This window comes from Haemorhous mexicanus, chromosome 4 (genome assembly GCF_027477595.1).
Source record: "Haemorhous mexicanus isolate bHaeMex1 chromosome 4, bHaeMex1.pri, whole genome shotgun sequence".
In the NCBI taxonomy this organism is placed as follows: Eukaryota; Metazoa; Chordata; class Aves; order Passeriformes; family Fringillidae; genus Haemorhous; species Haemorhous mexicanus.
In genome coordinates, this window is record NC_082344.1 from 49620905 (window position 1) to 49638650 (window position 17746).

At 39.3% G+C, this 17746-nt stretch overlaps 2 protein-coding genes across 3 annotated transcripts in view; one reads left to right on the top strand and one right to left on the bottom strand.

Annotated features, from left to right (window-relative positions):
* CRACD (capping protein inhibiting regulator of actin dynamics) overlaps positions 1-3255 on the bottom strand; it is a 69160-nt gene extending 65905 nt beyond the window's left edge. The window contains exon 1 of one of the 2 annotated variants that reach the window (XM_059844785.1): positions 3138-3255. The gene's annotated coding sequence lies outside the window, so the exon portion shown is untranslated. The remainder of the gene's footprint in view (positions 1-3137) is intronic. The other variant, XM_059844787.1, reaches the window with a different exon arrangement.
* Positions 1-17746, top strand: part of LOC132327000 (proline-rich protein 18-like) — an 80018-nt gene that overhangs the window by 16156 nt on the left and 46116 nt on the right. The gene's annotated exons all lie outside the window — the stretch shown is intronic.

Genomic DNA, 17746 nt, shown 5'->3' on the forward strand with positions numbered 1-17746 from the left:
TGAAACAATTATTGGATATTTACAGTATAGGTTTCACATCATCAAAATCTTGAGCATTTTTACTGTAATTATTGCCCTACAACAATTAGCAGATGGATGTAACCACCCCAGTTTTCAACTCCTGCTGCAAAGTTCTGCAGATGATGTGATATGCTTAGCTTACTAATTAACTGCATATCAGAAAATACTTTCCATGGATCTGTGAACATCATTTCAGATTGCTGCCACTGTCAGGCCATCTTCTTGGTTGTACTTCTCAGGTCATGGAGGCAACAAAGGAATTGATTCTTTCTAAGTACAACACAGGGGACAGGTACAGCTACAGTAAGCACAGGTGAGTTTTGTAAGGATGAAGCCATCCTGCTGAGCTCCACTACCCCAGGTCCCAGTCCTGCATGGCCAGGGGCACCAGATGAACAAACCATGGACTGAATAAGCAAATTTCTCAGGTGCGTGGGGTCACTCCCTTACTGGGCTGGAGCAGGGACATGACACTGCTCTGCACAAAAACAGGCGAAGGCTGAATTGCAGAAGAGCATGAAGTCCGAGTCCATTTACAGTGAGAGACTCCCTGTTTGGTTTTGTGATTTTAAATTTGAAAAGACAACCAATTTGTTCACATTAATATGCAAAGGTTTCACAAATCAAGGCACTTTTCCTGTTGAGGCTTATCACTAAAACTCATTGCCAGAATAATACAAGAGAAGTTTAAAAATCTGGAAAATGAATCATGAACAAATGCTGCAACATAATGTTGACTAAACCAAGGTCTCTGTCTTCCTGGCAGGACCCTTCTTCATTAAAATGGGAAATAGATTCTTTGCATAGCTAATTACTCAACAGTGACTCATTTCAGAAAAACTTTGTTATTTTTACTTCCTCTGAAGGGACGGAAAGGACACAACCAAATGTACCCATAGTCATCAGGTGTTGTAAGATAGAAATATGAACTAGGCAAACATAAAAAACAGGAGAAGCAAAATCAGGAGAACAAGAAATTGCAGAGTAAAGGGGGAAAAACTTTGGATGATACAAATGAAATGAAAAATATTAATGGAATATAAAAGAACAAGATTTCCTGTTCTGCAGCTTTTTTGAAGAATGAAAAAATAAAAATAGAAAAAGCTTTAATGGAAAATACCTTAAAGGAAATCTGAAGTCTCTGGAAAAGCTGGGTAGGATCACCAGTAAATGTGAGTCTGAAGCCATGAGCGTTTTAGCTTAGAAAATATGAAATGGTGGAATGAACTAGAAAAAAAATTGTCTGCATTAGGAAAAAACCGAAAATATTAGACTTCAATAATCTTGTTCAAAAGTTGACTAACACTACATTCACAAATTAACGAGAATCTCACGCATTAAGCAGATTCTCTACTAACTGCAAATTACTTTCTAAAAAAGATTTGGACTTTTTCTGCAGTAAAAAGCAGAATATTCTAACAACAGGATATGTGGGTGGTTATGAAAGAACACTGGGTACACTGTAAGAAAAAAATGTAGCTTTAATTCTCTTGGAAGAAATATTATATGCAAATTCTATACAGAAACCTATATCTTGCATATTTTAGTTATGAAATTTGTATTAGTCAGTCTGGACTTGCTATGGTACCTGACCACCCTCACAGACTGTTCTTTGAACATCTGTATTTTAAGCCAATGGGTATTGTATCTTTCTGGGCAAAATATAAAACGTGCTGTTTGAAAAAGGCTGCATTGCTTGCAAAAATTAAATCTATCCAAAAGAAAGAGAAGATAGTTCAGAATCTGTAATCCTTGCATAAAAATGGCATGGAAATATGGGGTTAGAGAGAGCAGGTAGGAAGCATCCTGTACTCAAAGAGCATTTTCCATTGGTGGTGGCACATTTCTTACCTTTCTGCTTTGAAGAAATGAGAATGTGCCCTGCCTGTAGTACATTAACAGACCCCATCTCACAAACAGGTATGTCACAAACACATTTGTACCCTCAGCTGAGGTGAAGAATGTTTTTATGGTAGAAAAATGTCAAAATTACTATAACTATCTCAAGAAAACAGAACCTTTGTTTCTCAGCAGCAAGCCAATGGATTTCAGCTGATCATTTCAGAAGAGTTGTCAAAGACACCTGCTTGTCATTCATTCTCCTGCCACATAAAACACCAGCCAAGCAAACATTTTGGCAAGACAGTCACAAGTCAGGACTTATAGGTAACCAATAGTCATTTGAATTTACAAGGTGATATGGGTTAGTTAGACAGCACAGATTCTCTAAAACCACAACAGCTTCAAACATCAGAATCATACTGCTTTGTGCAAAAGCAAAGACAGCATTTCTAAGTTAGATAGACTCCAAATCAAAATTTATACATATGTCCTGTAGAGTAGGTGTTCACAAATGTGATGAACACATTTGTCCTGGAACCATGTTACAGAATGGCTGCTATAGAAAGAAATTATCTGAATTTCAACATTCTCTACAGAAAAAAAAAAAAATAAAAGGTTGGGGGGGGAGGGTGTGCAAAGAAAATCTGAATGGAAAAAATCTTCTGTTGCTGTCACTCCATGTTCAGAGGAAAACATTCTGGGTACAGTATGTTTTAACTGTTTTCAGCTTCTTCCAATACTTTTTAGAACTGCAGCATCTAAGGAAGCAGAGTTGCAAATATTTTATTAATAACCAGTCAATCCAAAACCCAGCAGAAAGGGAAACAGTGCAGGTTTGCTCTGATAAAAGCACAAATGGCAGAATCACTCTTTAGCACCAATTCCCAGCAGCAGCATTCTGCAAGCACGCTGTGCATGTCCTGGCAAAGTGAGATTTGCATGGTACACTGGAAATCTAGGTAACACTTAGCATGGCTAAGAAAGACTTCTGTGCTTGACATGAAAGATAATATTTTCTGGTTTACACAGTATTTTTTTTTTTCCACAACACACAGAAAAGCTACAAAACAAATAGTTTTAAGCTCAGGAACACATTCATTGCATTCTCCCTTTTAAAACAAAAAGAATCCTTTTTTCCAAGTTAGAATACGCAGGTTAAATAAATATTTTAGAGTTCAGTTGTCTAAATTTTTACTTCTGCCTTTAACATAATGAATTGTTAAATGAAGACATCACTCCCATTGTTAAAGCATCAGCAGGAAAACCTTTCTTACCTTTTTAAGGTGGGGTGTGGTATTTTCTACTTCCACACAGTCTTGTACTCTCTCTGAAACGGGTGTTTTTCTTTAATATAAGTGATCAGAAGTCAGGATATGCTTCTAGGGACCAGTGGTTAACATTCTCCTCCCAGACTGCCTAGGTATAAGTGGAAAAGAAAGAACTTTAGTTCAACTTTTCTAGGCAAACCTAAGAGTGATGGTTTTGCGTTTTCGCTCTTTTGAAGGGTGCTTATAAGCTGAGCAATTCTTGTCTGCCACATCTCTTGTAAATGGTTTGAGATGTTTGCTGTATAAAAAGCAAAAAAAAAAGAGAGAGAAAGAAAAATAAGATATTGCAACCTGAGAAATTTTTCATTAGCTTTGGATTTCCCTCTGAGACTTCCATACAAAATGGTCTTTCTTTGCTCTTTCTAACTAGTGAAATGGCAGCACTTCTTTATTTTTCCTTCCAGTCACATTCTGCAGTTCTAAATCAATTATATCTCAAGAAAAATATGTCACTGGTTTTACTGTAGTTTGACTGAAATAAAAATGCCATGTATGGCTCTCTTAAAATGAAAAAATGATAACTTCAGAAAACTAAAATGTGAGCTTATAATATCTTTGTGTTTCTCTCTACTAGAGTATGAAGAAATAAGTTTTAACTATTTTTTCTGGCAAAAAATAACTAAATGCCTTTTTTAAAATTAAAAATGTATCTACTGCAAAAAAACTTTAAGTAATCTATTTGAATACACTACAAAACAGAAAAAAATTAGACAGGTGAAAACAACCTGCAAAATTGAACAAAGCACCAAGGTTTTTAACAGATTTTTTTTTCTCCTGGTTTCACTAGTTTCCAGTTTTACTTTGAAAAATTTAACTGTAATTTTGCCATTTTGACCTTGTATTATTCAAAAATTTCCTCCATTTTTTTTGCTCTTCTCAGGGATGTTTATACTTCCTTTTACATATAACTAGAAGGATCAGACAGGGAATTTGTAGCAACTATCCTATTCCTAGACTCTATCAGTTATTAAATAGTATTTCCTATATTCATTCATCCTTATATCCTTAAGCATCCACAAATAAGAGTATTTTGTTGTAATAATGTAATTAGTGTATAGATTAAATCATGCCCCACTTGACAAGACAAGGGTAAGTGTGTATTTGGCTCTTGGTAATCAAATCAAACTGCTTGCAACATTAAATTATTACTGCTGAAGTTCAAGGACTAAATGTTGGTGAGGGCTCTCAGGCTGCCAAGACAGATTATCTAGAATTGCACTTTTGCTAGCAAAGGTGCCTGAACAAAGCAGTCTGTTTCAGCTGAGAAATGAGAAATTAGCACTCAGTTGACTCTGCACCACTCATAATACTCAGAGTGTCTTGAAGGTGTGAATGAGAGGTGAAAAAGCAATATGAAAAGATCCTGAGCTTGCCACGCCAATTCTAAAACATAAATAAATAAATAAAGGTACTGCCAATGCGTATGACAAAATGTGAAGGTCTCAAAGTGGTGCATATGTGTAACTGGGAACTTCAGGTGTTAAATCTCATATCTGCACATCAACCTCTAATCTAATTTTCACATGCAGACTCAGCACTACACTCTTTTTATCTGGGCTCGAGATGCAGCATGGACAATAGCATGTGCAATGGTTTGAGCATGGAAAGTTTGTGGTCTGCATCAGGCCAATGTGGTTCTGGCAAAACAGGTGGGAATACATTTCCTTTGTCACCAGAAAGCACCCCCAGTAACCAACTGCCTGTGCAAAGATCTCTGTTAGTTCATAGCTTTAAATCCTGCATGCATCTGAAGTGCCTGACTCAGCCTCTCGGTCCCTGCCCTGCAGACATCGTGCTGTTAAAGGCGGGGCAGAGAACATCTCTCAGTGTGCTAATTTCACAGGTTTCCCTGCTCTTTCTGCACCTCAGTGACTGATGGCAGTGGCTATGGCATCACAGAAACCAGGAGTTCAGTGTACCTGCAATAAGGAGCCTGCTGTAACTGAGAGGCTTCAGGTCTGGTGCCTTGCCTGCATCCCAGGGGAACCAGCAAATCTACCAGTCCATTATAGAGAGCCATTTTCATTCTTCTGGGTGAGGTTTGGAAGCATGGGAGCAGTGGGACAAGTTCTGAATTAGCTTATTGTTCTCAAAAATCAGAATTCAAAGCAGTTTGAACTCCTGGGTATAAAACAGACCTTCATTGTTCAAGGTGCAAGAAAAAGAAATTTAAAGCACAGTCAGGGTAAACCATTAAGCTCAAGATGCATACAAGGAGATGCCCTGGCAGTAACAGACAAACAGAAAAGGTCTTCCTTCTATTTACTAACACTCTATTAATTCTCAGGGGAAAATATGAAGACAGATGGATTGGGAAGCATTTCAGAGAAAAGCAACTTCCTGAAGACAGGCCAGCATGGAATATTTGGATCCTGAAAGATTATTTCAGGAAACTGTTCTATACTCTCCTTTTCCAATGGAGCCATAAATTTGACTGCAGAATTAGAAATACGTTTCCTACACAGAAAGCTAAGCAAATGCCCATTCTGCATACACTTAGGGAAAACTACTGTATCTCACAGTAATAAGTACCTGATAGAAGCAATGATGCCAGACCTATGCAATTCTGAGCAGAGCAGAAATCAGGAAATAAAAAGTAGCCTCAGCTTTTGTTTGAGAACACAGACCTCTCCATTGTGCATTTTATCTTTTCACAATCTATACTTTAACTCAACACATAATAATAGGACAAAACTTTAGAACAGAGAAAGGCCATTATAAAGCAAGTCCCAGAAAATACCTACTGTAAGGCTAGAGTTACAAGTGGTAAATTGATCACGTGGTCTATTTTCAGTATCCAGACAATAGTTGCTCTTGTACCTAGTCCACACGGTTGCTATTTTGCCACACAACACAAGACTAGTAGACAATCAAGCATGGCAAACCATCAAATATTTGTCCACTAGATCTTTTCTCCCTGCTTATTAAGTCCCCATTCTTCTAAAAGCATGTTTCAACTTCTCAGGATAACCGAGTAACGGTCCAAGAGGAAATATGTTCTGCATATCACAGGTAAATAAAATCAACATTACTCACAGAATATTTTTTTAAAATTAAAAGAAAGCTTGTGATTTAAAGAATAAAAATTATCATCAGACAGAGAAAACCAACAGCAACTCCTGAAAAAAGCAGAAGAGTGTGGAGATACCTGCCTGTCAAAATACTGAAAACTATGACTCAGTGTTTCATATCATGAATAAGAAGAACCCTCTATGACTTAAATGGTTTCTTTAAAACATAGTAGATCAATGCACTAGAAACAAAACAGGGCTAGCACATTTTAAAATTTGATCCTCAAATTAATTTTAATAACACCTAAAATTAATGCATTTAGTACACAGTTAAAATATGTGGAATATCAGTTAAAACATACGTGTTTTCCAGACTACTTACGGATAAAAGCTTACAGTGAGTAGTCAGCTATGAATCCTAAAACCGTATGGTTTATGGTTTGGATCAGAAGGGACCTAAAGATCATTTTGGATCAAAGGGACCTTGAGTTCTGACTCAAGGTGTCCCTCCCCCTCATGGGCAGGGACACCTTCCACGAGGCCAGGTGGCTCAGAGCCCCATCCAGCCTGGATGTGAGCACTCCCAGGGATGGGGCATCCACAGCTGTTCTGGGCAACTTCTTTCCATGCCTCACCACCTTCACAGTGAAGGCTTTCTTTCCAATATCTGATCTAAACCTCCCCTCTTTCATCTTAAAGCCTTTCCCCCCTGTCCCATCACTACATGCCCTTGTGAAAAGTCCCCCACGGCTCTCTTGCAGGCCCCCTTTAGGTACTGGAAGGTGCTCTGAAGTCTCCCTGGAGCCTTCTCTTTTCCAGGCTTAACAGCCCCAGCTCCCCCAGCCTGCCCTCAAAGGAGAGCTTCTCGCATGCAGTAGGAAAAGCAGTACAATTCAGTAAAACACTTTCAGCATGGTCAGGCTTAGGAAAGAAGTTAGTACTACAAGCTGTTTTACTAGCAAGTTATAGCATATTTTTGATATCAAGGTTTAGCTTTAAATTAAACCCAAAACCAAAAGAACACTCAGGCACTTTGGTGGCCACTGAAACCTTAATTTCTCTGTGTCAGATGCTGAGCTTGTTCTGTGTTACACATGGAACAAATCAATTACTTTGGATTGCTGTCTTTGATAATGCATCCTTAGTATCCACAACTGTTCAAAGCTGAGAAAATAAATAAACTCCAGAGATCATATTAGATCAGATTAATGCTTTATCATGGTGCCAAACTTGGGTTTGACTCTTCAGCCCCTGCAGTAGTAGCACAATTCCCAAAAATGCATGTGCATACATACACACAGAATTTTACAATGGCAGAGTAAGTTTATTACTTACATTATTACTTCCTTCCCAAAATCAGAGGTTTGGACTGTTCAAGGGGAATTGAACAGTCCAAACCTCTGATGAATCCCCTCACTGCAAATACCACAACTCATTAAAGGAAAAAAAAAAAAGCCAGCAATTATGATCTGGCCTGCCTTTTCTTAGGTTTCTGCAAGTTACACATTTCTTAACCAAAACATATATAGGAGTCAAAAGGGGCTTCCAGGACACCATCAAATGTACCTCTCCTATCCATCCCTCCAATTAGAGTAGCAAATTATGTTTTTACTCTATATGCAGACAAAAGTTCCCAAACATGGTGGGCAAAATATGTGCTCACTTCTCAGCCAAAATTAAACTCACATGTTTTCATGAGAGATAAGTAAGAAGATAAACATCCAGAACTAGTAGTTAAAATAACTGCAAATAACAGAAAATATAAAAATCATGTTTAATAAATAATATCTCAAAAAGGAGCACATGAATTCTGGGATTAAAAGCTTTGGTAACTTAGCATACCTATTACGATTGATATGTATTGTGTCCTAGAACTCCACTTCACAAAATGTCATTGAATTCATACAGCTGCTTGATGGAAAAACAAGCAGCAAAAATGTTCTGATCACAGTTTTCAATAGAGGCAGGAGTGGCAGGGGTGGGAGTGGAGAATTCTCCCAGATCTCCTTACACCGTTATTTTCCGGCATGCATTGCAAGGAATCCTCTTCTGAGCTGCAAACCCAGGAAAGAAAATAAAGAAGGAAAAAAAATGACCAAAAACCTCTGAAAAAGATCTGAGCTGACTATCAGCAGTATTCTTCAAGCCTGTATGTCTGAACAATACACACAAGGGCAACAAGGTAGAATGATGCGAAGGATGCATGGAAGACCTCGCTCTTCCCAGTGGTATCCAGGGACAGCACAAGGGGCAATGGGCAGAAACTGAAACACAGGAGGTCCCTCTGAGCATCATGAACACTTCTTAACTGTCAGAGAGACCAAGCACTGACACAAGTTGGCCAGAGAGGTTGTGCAATCTCCATCCTTTGGAGATATTCAAAACCCAAAGGCACAGAGTCCTGGACAACAAGCTCTAGCTGAGCCTGCTTGAGCAGGTTGGACCAGATGGCTTCCAGAGGTGCCTTGCAAACTCAGACAATTTGTGTTTCTGTGAAAATGGAAGGGAAGAAACCAGGAAAGTAATTCCCATGATTAAGAAACAAATAATTGAAAACTTTCCTATTTTTTTTTCTTTCAAGTACAACCCTATTTATCACAAGCCAAACAACAACATGAGTAAATAGGATGAAACTGGATTAACAGACCTGCAGAACAATTGCTGTTGACATTGTAATTTCCCTGGGTCAAGCTGACACCATTAAAAACTCATCTATTCAGTCAAGGTTATAGAGATAAAATCCAAATGCAAGCAAAAGACCGGGTAAAAGAGAAGCTTTGATCTCCCAAACTACATGGTAGAAATAGTCTTGTTAGAAAAATCTGTCAGATCTTAATATGAAAAATGCAGATTTTGCAGGGCTGACCAGCCCCTGTGTGCCCTGTTCACCTCTGTGCTCCCTCTCTTCTCTCCAGCACAGCCAGGGGCAGGGAAGGTTAATTATATTAGCACAGGTCTGCCTCAAAGCTGCATCAAAGACACTGGGAGACATCCAGATGGGTAAATGAGGCTGTTTGACCTGCATGATATTCCTGCTGATAAAACATGGAAAAGGGGAAACTCTCTTGGGCTTAGGGGAGCTTCATGGCACTGCAGTAGGAAGGTGGGTGCATCTTTGCAATGACCAATGCACCACAGTCCTGCAGCACAGCCAGGGCACGCTGCAGTTTTACCTTCACTGATGCTGAAAAAGAACTAAACCAAATTAAAGCTTTGCCTGTGTTGTAGGGTGCTAGAGAGAGCTTCTCTGTCAGACTATCCCATCCAGCTCTCTGATCATGCTTGCCTAACCACAACCTGTCCCTAGCCATGGGGACACAAGTTCTTTCATGCCCTGTTTCAGTTTCCAAGAAGCACCAAAATACTACCAAAATACTACCAGAGCTTGCACAAGTGGGAATCAAAGTACACTTTATTGTGTGTCAGTTATGCTTAGAATGGCAGAATTTAGGAATAAATGGAAACCCAGGCTCTCCCTGTGCTTTGGTTTCTTTTCCAAACACTTTGTATGCAACACTGCCTTAAGAAGACATCGCTTTTTGGGGTTTTTTTTTTAAACAATAGACACAATAGATCATGTTCTTTTAAAACAATATATCATGTTCTTTCTCAAGTACCACAAACATCTTCAATTAGAAATGCTCCTAATACACTCTGAAAGAAAAAACCATCATCTATTAGCATGTCTTTATTTCACTAGCAAGATCTATGATTTTCCTTCTCTGTTTATTGTGCCAAGTATAACCTCTAACGCTTAGGGGGAAAAAAAGTTGCCTCTTTTCAGTACCTTAAATGATAACACAGGCCCTAAATGCTGCAAGATTAATTTATGATGGCAAAATCCTCCAGTTACTTTTCATCCTCTAAATGTGTAATTCAAAACACTGTTCTATGGTTATGGGTCATTCCTGGCTATATAACCACACTGTTTCCAGACATGGCTAAAAAAATTATTTGCACTATTATGTGACCAGTTTCCACTCCCTTTACTTGATACAAATTGAATTCTGTGCTACAGGCTGACTCAAATGAGGCTGTAAAATTGTTGGTGGAATAGGATCCTGCTGTACCATAGTAAAAGTTATTTAAAAAGTAAAAAAAAAAAACCAACCAAAAAACTTCAGTCAAATGAACTTGAAAGAAAAAGAAAAAGGGAATGAAAAAGCCTAAGAAACCCCTATTTGAGGGATGCCACATCACAAAGTGCACAGGCATCAAATGCCTCATGGAGTAATGATGCCTAACCCTACTGAGTACCCAAGAGTATAGAGAAAAGGAAGTTTTCTTTCAGGTCCTCAGTCTGGAGAAATCACTAACAGTTTTTTTCAGGCACTCACTCATGCAGATATAAACTTGCCAGCTGGCTTGGAAGCTCTCTGAAGAAAGGCACTATATAATAATGAATCATTAATGAACAGAGTGACCTCATCTTTGGGTAACTAGAGAAGCTTGAACCCAACATTCTGTAGAGGTAGAAAGTCTTCTAGTCAGCAGTGCCATGCACCAGTGGGCAGTAAACACAAGAGTATCCATCCTGATGGCACTGCAGATCCCTCTTGACAGGCTTTGTGTTTTTGTCTCAACCCCTACAGGTCATGGGTGGCAAAAAGCAGAAGCTTCTGAGGACAAATGAGGTCACAGTTCAATAATTAAGAGAGGGAACCCTGCCTGATCTCTTTGTTTCATCCAAGGCTTGCCTGAAGTGAAGCCTTTAATAGACATAAAAAACATCTTGCTAGCTTTAAGAACACAAAAATAGTAATTGTGTCTAAGCTGATAAATGATGCAAGGCTGTTAATACAGACCACCGAGGTCCAGCCTGTGGCATGCAGCCCTATCTTGGGGAAGGTGGGGGCCAAACACACAAACTCTGCTCAGTAACACCCAGCTCTGCCAGCCCCACCGAGGGATGGACCCTACACCCCATGCAATGCCAGCAGGAGCTCAGCTTTTTGGGGCTCTGTCCTTTCAGCCCAGATCCCTCACCTTTCACTGTGGCTGCAGCTGCTCCAGCCAAACACGCTCCCTGGCCCACTCACATGGAAGACACAGGAGGCAAAGGCTGCCCGCAAAAGTCAGGAACAAAGGGCAGCTGCTGCCATGAAGTCAGACAAGGAGAATGCCTCTTGCACACGGGTAAAGCTGCTGCTACATGAAATAAGGATTACAGATCCAAGTCCTGTGATATCAAGGATATGGCATTTGACAGAGACTTTTGCAGTGCCTAGAACAAAAAATTCGGTTACTCCAAATTTTTCCAGTAACTACAGGTATCTTAATGTCCTCAAGAGGACAGCACTCCTTTAAAGAGAATTTAAATGAGACAGGATGTGGTGACTGCAAGATCTCCCAATGAGGTTGTAAACATCATCTCTGAGGGAAAGAAACCCAAAGGGAAAGATTTCTGTGGGGAAAAAAAATGAGGGTTTTTTGGCACAGCAGAAGAGATGTTGTGTCTGGTAAAGTTAGCCAAATGAATCCATGCTGGACAATTCTTTGGAGCCAGCAGTTCTGTGACTGATATGCTACACTTTTAACTCTATGTAGAGAGAAATTACAGAGGGAGCATTGCACTGGCATCTTCATCATGCTAACAAAGCAAAAGAACTCAGCTGAGTGTTGTTCCAGCTGCATGCAATGATTTCACCTGACAAATGGCCTAAGCTGCCTTTACTGTACACATAATAACTTGTTTTCCAGCTAGCTATACAAGCAACTGAAGTATTGTATTGTTCCAGCTAGTCTGTCCTAATATGACAATTTGCCTCTGAAACTGTTGTTGATGGTTACTGGCAGCCCAGTATCTCATCCTGGCAGGTGTTTCAGTTGTTGTCACATAAAGTTCCCATCTGCTTCTCTCATACTGATGTATCATTGCTTAGGCACTGAAGGGGTTGTTCTTCTCTCCTCTCTTGTAGTCCTGTTACCTGGAAATCAAGAATTGAGATTGCACAGACACTTGGCCCTCTTTCCCTGCAAGAAATCTATATGCAAAAAGCCACGCTGTCTAGATGAGATTAATATCACTTAGTGATAAATCAATAGTTCCATTCCTGAAGAGCTTGTAACCTTCTGTATTTTCTCCCTCACATATTAAAAGAGAGAAGGTAGAAAATGAAGTGCTAAGGACCAATAGTTTCCTTAATTGTTTCTGGTTATCCTACAGATATAAAATATGAGATGTATTAAATACCAAGAGACAGGAAGGGATAAGGAAAGGAAATAATTTGCTGTACTAAAATCTGTCAGTCTTCTATGAAATACAAGGATATATAATTTTTTTCTTAGGACTTTCAATGTTTGTTGTGTTCATTTAATAAAGCACTGCATGTAGTGGAAGAGAAATTGCATGGGTGTTTGTGAAAAAACGGTTCTGTAAAACTATGACAAAATCAAAAGACTCAAAGGAAGTAAAAAAATCACTTAAATCATTACTGTCTAGTTTACTCTACTCTCGAAATGACCCACACCAAACACCATGGAACAATATTTCTTTCAATTCCATGACACTTCCATGAATAAAATATATAACTTTTCCAGAAAGCACATTAATATCTCTACACTTGACACTGAGAACTGGCCCTTACCAGCAGCAAAGTTCCTAAACCTTTTACTACTGGTGATAAGTAAAACATAAAACTGTAAAACATATGCAAAAATACAGCTATTCACCCCCTTAGGCATATATACACACAACCAATCTTCAGGTTTTTACAATACATTAAAGAAAGCTTCAGACAACAAAAAATTTTTTACTTGCATTTCACAATGTGATCTTACCAAAATATAAATAAAAAACTCCCCAGCCTTAGTCAGCAGAATTAAATAAAACAGTTAATAAGGCAAGTGACCTTTTACACAGCTTAAATCTAATTATTATCTATTCAAATATCAAATATTGACTCGAAAAAAATGACAGCTCTGCTAGAAATTTTGTCTTTTTTCCCACATCACCTATTCAGGGGCATATCTTGGAACACATTTGAAAAATGCCAGTTTGACATTCGTGGTTTTGTTGAATTAAACAACAGAATAAATAAGAAATAATTCTAAAAGCTTCTTCCTCCTCCCCAAACTGTAAGGCCTTCCTGCTACATCTTTTTTAATCTCAAGAAAATGCATGTAGAATTTTATATAGATATTTCAAAAATTATCTTTTGGTAATTGTAGTGGGCTACAATTTCAGTTCTAGTAAAGATGAATGTGTGCTGCTTATTATTTGGTGTCATGCTGTTCCTTCACTTAATTTGTTCTGTCTCCCAGCAAAGTGAAGCAAGAGATGAATATCTTTACTCTGTTTATTTTCAAATTGGAAAATGCATTTTTTGCAGAAGCTATTCTTACAAAAATATACATTAGATGAAAAGGACATTTTAAAAAGCAACCAGATGTAAAATGAGTTCTTTATTCTAGTATGAACTTATTAATAGGATCTATATCACAGCATTTAAAGGATTCTAACTGGATGCTTTTTCTAATCACCAATTATCTATTATTCTATCACCAGGAAAATCTCCTGGACTGAGTTTGGGGTGAACACCATACATCCTACCAAGTCAGTGACATTTTAAAGCAGTTCAGATCTTCCTTTCCAGGTATGGCTGGTTGTGCCATCAGCACTGCCAGTGTGACAGACAGAAAATGTATGAAGTGAATGAGAGATAGCTGTGAAAGTACAGCACAAACACAGCAGTGAGCATTTGCCTTTGTCTTTGTGGTTTTGGGACACCAAATAAGGTTTCAGTCCTGCAGATATTTTCTGGAAGCCTTCTCTCTCCATGTGAAAAGATGTAGGGATTAGGAAGCTCTCCTATGCTTTTAATTTCCTAGGCTGCTGTTGCTCTAATGATATGGTTTGCATACTCTTCTGGATAACCACTGTGTCTTTTTCTGAGTTTGAGAAGCATCCAACATGTTTTTGGAACTCTTATCCCAGCAGTAAGAAGTTGTCACAAGCCTGTGGATCAATTTTATGTTTCTCATCCTTTTTCATCAACATCCTTAAAAGGGCACCTCTACCAATGAGCTGGTAGAAGGTAAATATGTCAACTGCCAGTGGCAGAGACACATCTGCTCCCTTTCTCTTGGTAAGAAGATGTTGAGAGTAGGAAAATGGACAGAAATTTGAAAGAAAACCCATTCAAGTAGCATGCCCTGAAGGGAGAGGAAAGGAGATGGAGAAAAAAGACTGCTGTGGTATTTCCATGGACATGTGCAGTCTACCAGGCATTTCCAGCAACACAACAAACCAAGACCACAGCTTCTCTGGAGGAGCAGGTTCTTCTGGTAGAGCTCAGAGAACCTGGAAAAGCCCACCATCAGCTCAGTTGCAGGCTCCACCATTACATATTTGGGGCGCATCCTGCAGAGCATGCTGTGCAACAAATGCTTATTTAATTGTTATATCAGGATGATTTTTATGTAATTAGGTACCAAGACAAAAAAACTTGAGTGTTTTGAAATGTGTGTTTGATGTCTGTTAGTGTATGAGATGAGCCTGGGAAGAAGGAGCTGGGTTGGGAAGTGGTATTTTCTCCCTCTGTCCTGTCGAGAGGGAGGGAGAGAGAGCTGGGTGGGCAGCTGGCCGAGGTCAACCCACCACAGTTTGTTATTGACAGGCAAAAGGTTCTTCACCACCAAGGAATTATTCCAAGCGTAGAGTCACTTTTGGTTGTACCATTTTAAACCCAGAGAGCCCAACTCCCATGAGACTTTCAGTGCACTGACCTTGTATTTTTTTCTCTTAATTCTCCCCCTTTTCCGATAGCTAGGTAAATATGGCCAAATGAAAGTGATATTGAGCACTAAAAAGGACCCAGTTACAAACCATTTTTCCAGATGATGATATTTGTACTAGTGGTATGTTGTGACATCAGAAAATAAAAACTGTTTCAATTACTTCCTGCCTGCTTTCAATTCAGTATTTCAGATATTGCCCAGTGACGAATAAATGATTTCTCAGTGGTGCTGGAATGACCATGACCCTCACAAGGAATTAAGAAATCCAGCTGATGCGAGCAGTTAGGTAGGAAAGAACTCTATAGGAAGTACAAACAAGTGAGCTGGGAAGGAAAACTAAAGGGACCTGAATGCCAGCTACAGAAGCTGCATGTATATATCAACAGCATGGAACATGGGGACCTGCTATGGCAACAAAAGCAGGTGAGCAGATAGAACACCAGTGCTGATACCCCACTTCCAGCAGATGAATCATTTGGCTATAATTGGGAATGCTCTTTTCAACAGCTATTTTTAAATAAAATGTCTAAGAAGCTTTCACAAGATCTTGCATGCTCTATTTCAGTTTCCAAGAAGTACCAAAATACTACCAGAAATTTTGGTCCCAGAATACTGCTGCCAGGATCTCAGAATAGAATGAAAATTTACATAAAAGCATGGAGTGAATGTTTCCAGCTTGTTCCATCTTTGGTCTAGGTTCAAGGAGCCTAAATAACCAGTCTAGCATGCATGCCTAAGGCAAATACAACTTCAAATCTTTGATAAGTCCATCTGCTCCTGATATTAAAAAAATCATTCACTATGCTAGAAGGAGTGAATGTTGGAAAATACACAAAATGTTACCAAAAGATAGCTAGAGAGATACAAAAGTTCATTTGCTTGAAACAAAAAATGAACAAATCTGAAAAATTCTAGGCTTCACTAGCAACAGAGGCAGTATGAAGAATAGATCTGATCACAATTAACAAAATTATGCTTTTTCCCCAACAATCAGTGTGTCCATTTACCACTTAGAAGTAAAAGCCTAAGAATTGGTCCACAGCTTACTGTACAATAAACCAGATAATACTGTTAGAAAAAGGGGAAAAAATAAAAAAAAAACAGAAAAAAAGAAGAAGGAAATAAAGCAGGAAAAAAAGTAAAATTCTTAGTTTATATTAAAAGCTTTATACATTCCTACTGACAAACACTATAACCTGGCTCACGTCAAAACTAAAGATTACAGAATTGGTTTCATCCAACACAGTCTACTGCATAAATTTTCTTTGGAGTCAAAATACTTCACATTAAATTGTGCTATATTCTGTAAAATTGTAAAAATATTTCCTTGGTTTGGTTTGAGTGGAACCAGTGGGTTTTTTTCAGTGTGATAGTCATGAGCAGGAAAGGCGCTCCTGGCTGGCTCAATCGAAGCAAAATCATCACAACTCCCTCTGCCCAACTTGACAGTACTAACCTTGCCCATATTACAAAAAAAAACACATCTAGAAGGCTTTTCACAAAAACACATCTAGAAGTTCTTTTTCACAAAACAAGCATGACACGGGCAATGGCAGCAGGATTTGTCCTGCACTGAAGACATTTGGGACTTCTCCATTTATTACAGCAACTTTTTTTCACAATTCTTATGTGACCTTCCTTCTGGACATCCTCCTGAGTACTCCAAAAGCTTTGATATTGTCACTTCTTGTCGTCCAAGACCCGAACATAACCAACAAACCATGTCACAGCTACATTATTTTATCAAAAATGCTGGGATGGAACTCTTCCAGGTAAATACCAGCATATTCCTTGTAGACTTCTTAGGCTTTTTTTGTTGCACTTTAATAGGTAAATATCTAGAATACAATGAATCGGAAGAGGGTGCCAGACTTTCTTAAATTTAACAGCTCTTAGAGTAACTGGTACAGAATCTTAGTACATTTCTATAGACATCTGTTTCATGCTATTAAATTAATAGATTTCCTAGAAAAAGAGGACACTTCACTGAATCACATTTTGATCAAGAAAATGACTGATTTTTCAATTATATTACAAAGACAAAACTTTCTTGCTGGCCAATCAGTCACACAGGGTCTAGTTGAAGGCCTATCACTAGTGGTGTTCCCCAAGCTATCCATCAATGACTTGGATGAAGGGGCAGATGCCTCCTCAGCAAGTTTGCTGATGACACAAGGCTGGGAGGAGCAGCCAATGCCCCAGGGTGCTGTGCAGCCCTTCAGAAGGGCCTTGACAGGCTGGAGAGATGGGCAGGGAGGAAATTCAGTGAAGGCAAGTGTAGGGTCCTGCACCTGGGGAGGAGTGACCCCATGCACCAGCACAGGCTGGGCATTGACCTGCTGGAAAGCAGCTGTCCAGGGAAGGATCTGGGGGTTCTGGTGGACAACAAACTGTCCATGACCCAGCAGGGTGCCCATGTGGATGAGAAGGCCAATGGTGTCCCAGAGCATTAGGAAGAACATTGCCAGCAGGCTGAGGGAGGTGACCCTGCCCCTCTACTCAGCCCTGGTGAGGCCACATCAGGAGTGCTGTGCCCAGCCCTGGGCTCCTCAGGGCAAGAGAGACATGGGGCTCCTGGAGCAGGTCCAGTGGAGGGCAACAAAGATGAGTAAGGGATTGGAGCATCTCTCTTGTGAGGAAAGGCTGAGGGAGCTGGGCCTGAAAAGGAGATGACTGAGAAAGGAACCCATCAATGTCTGTAAGTGTCTGAAGGGAGGGTACCAGAGAAGGGATCCAGGCTCTTCTCAGTGATGCCAAGCAATAGGAAAGAGACAAGGGCAGAAACTGATGCACAGGAAATTCCAC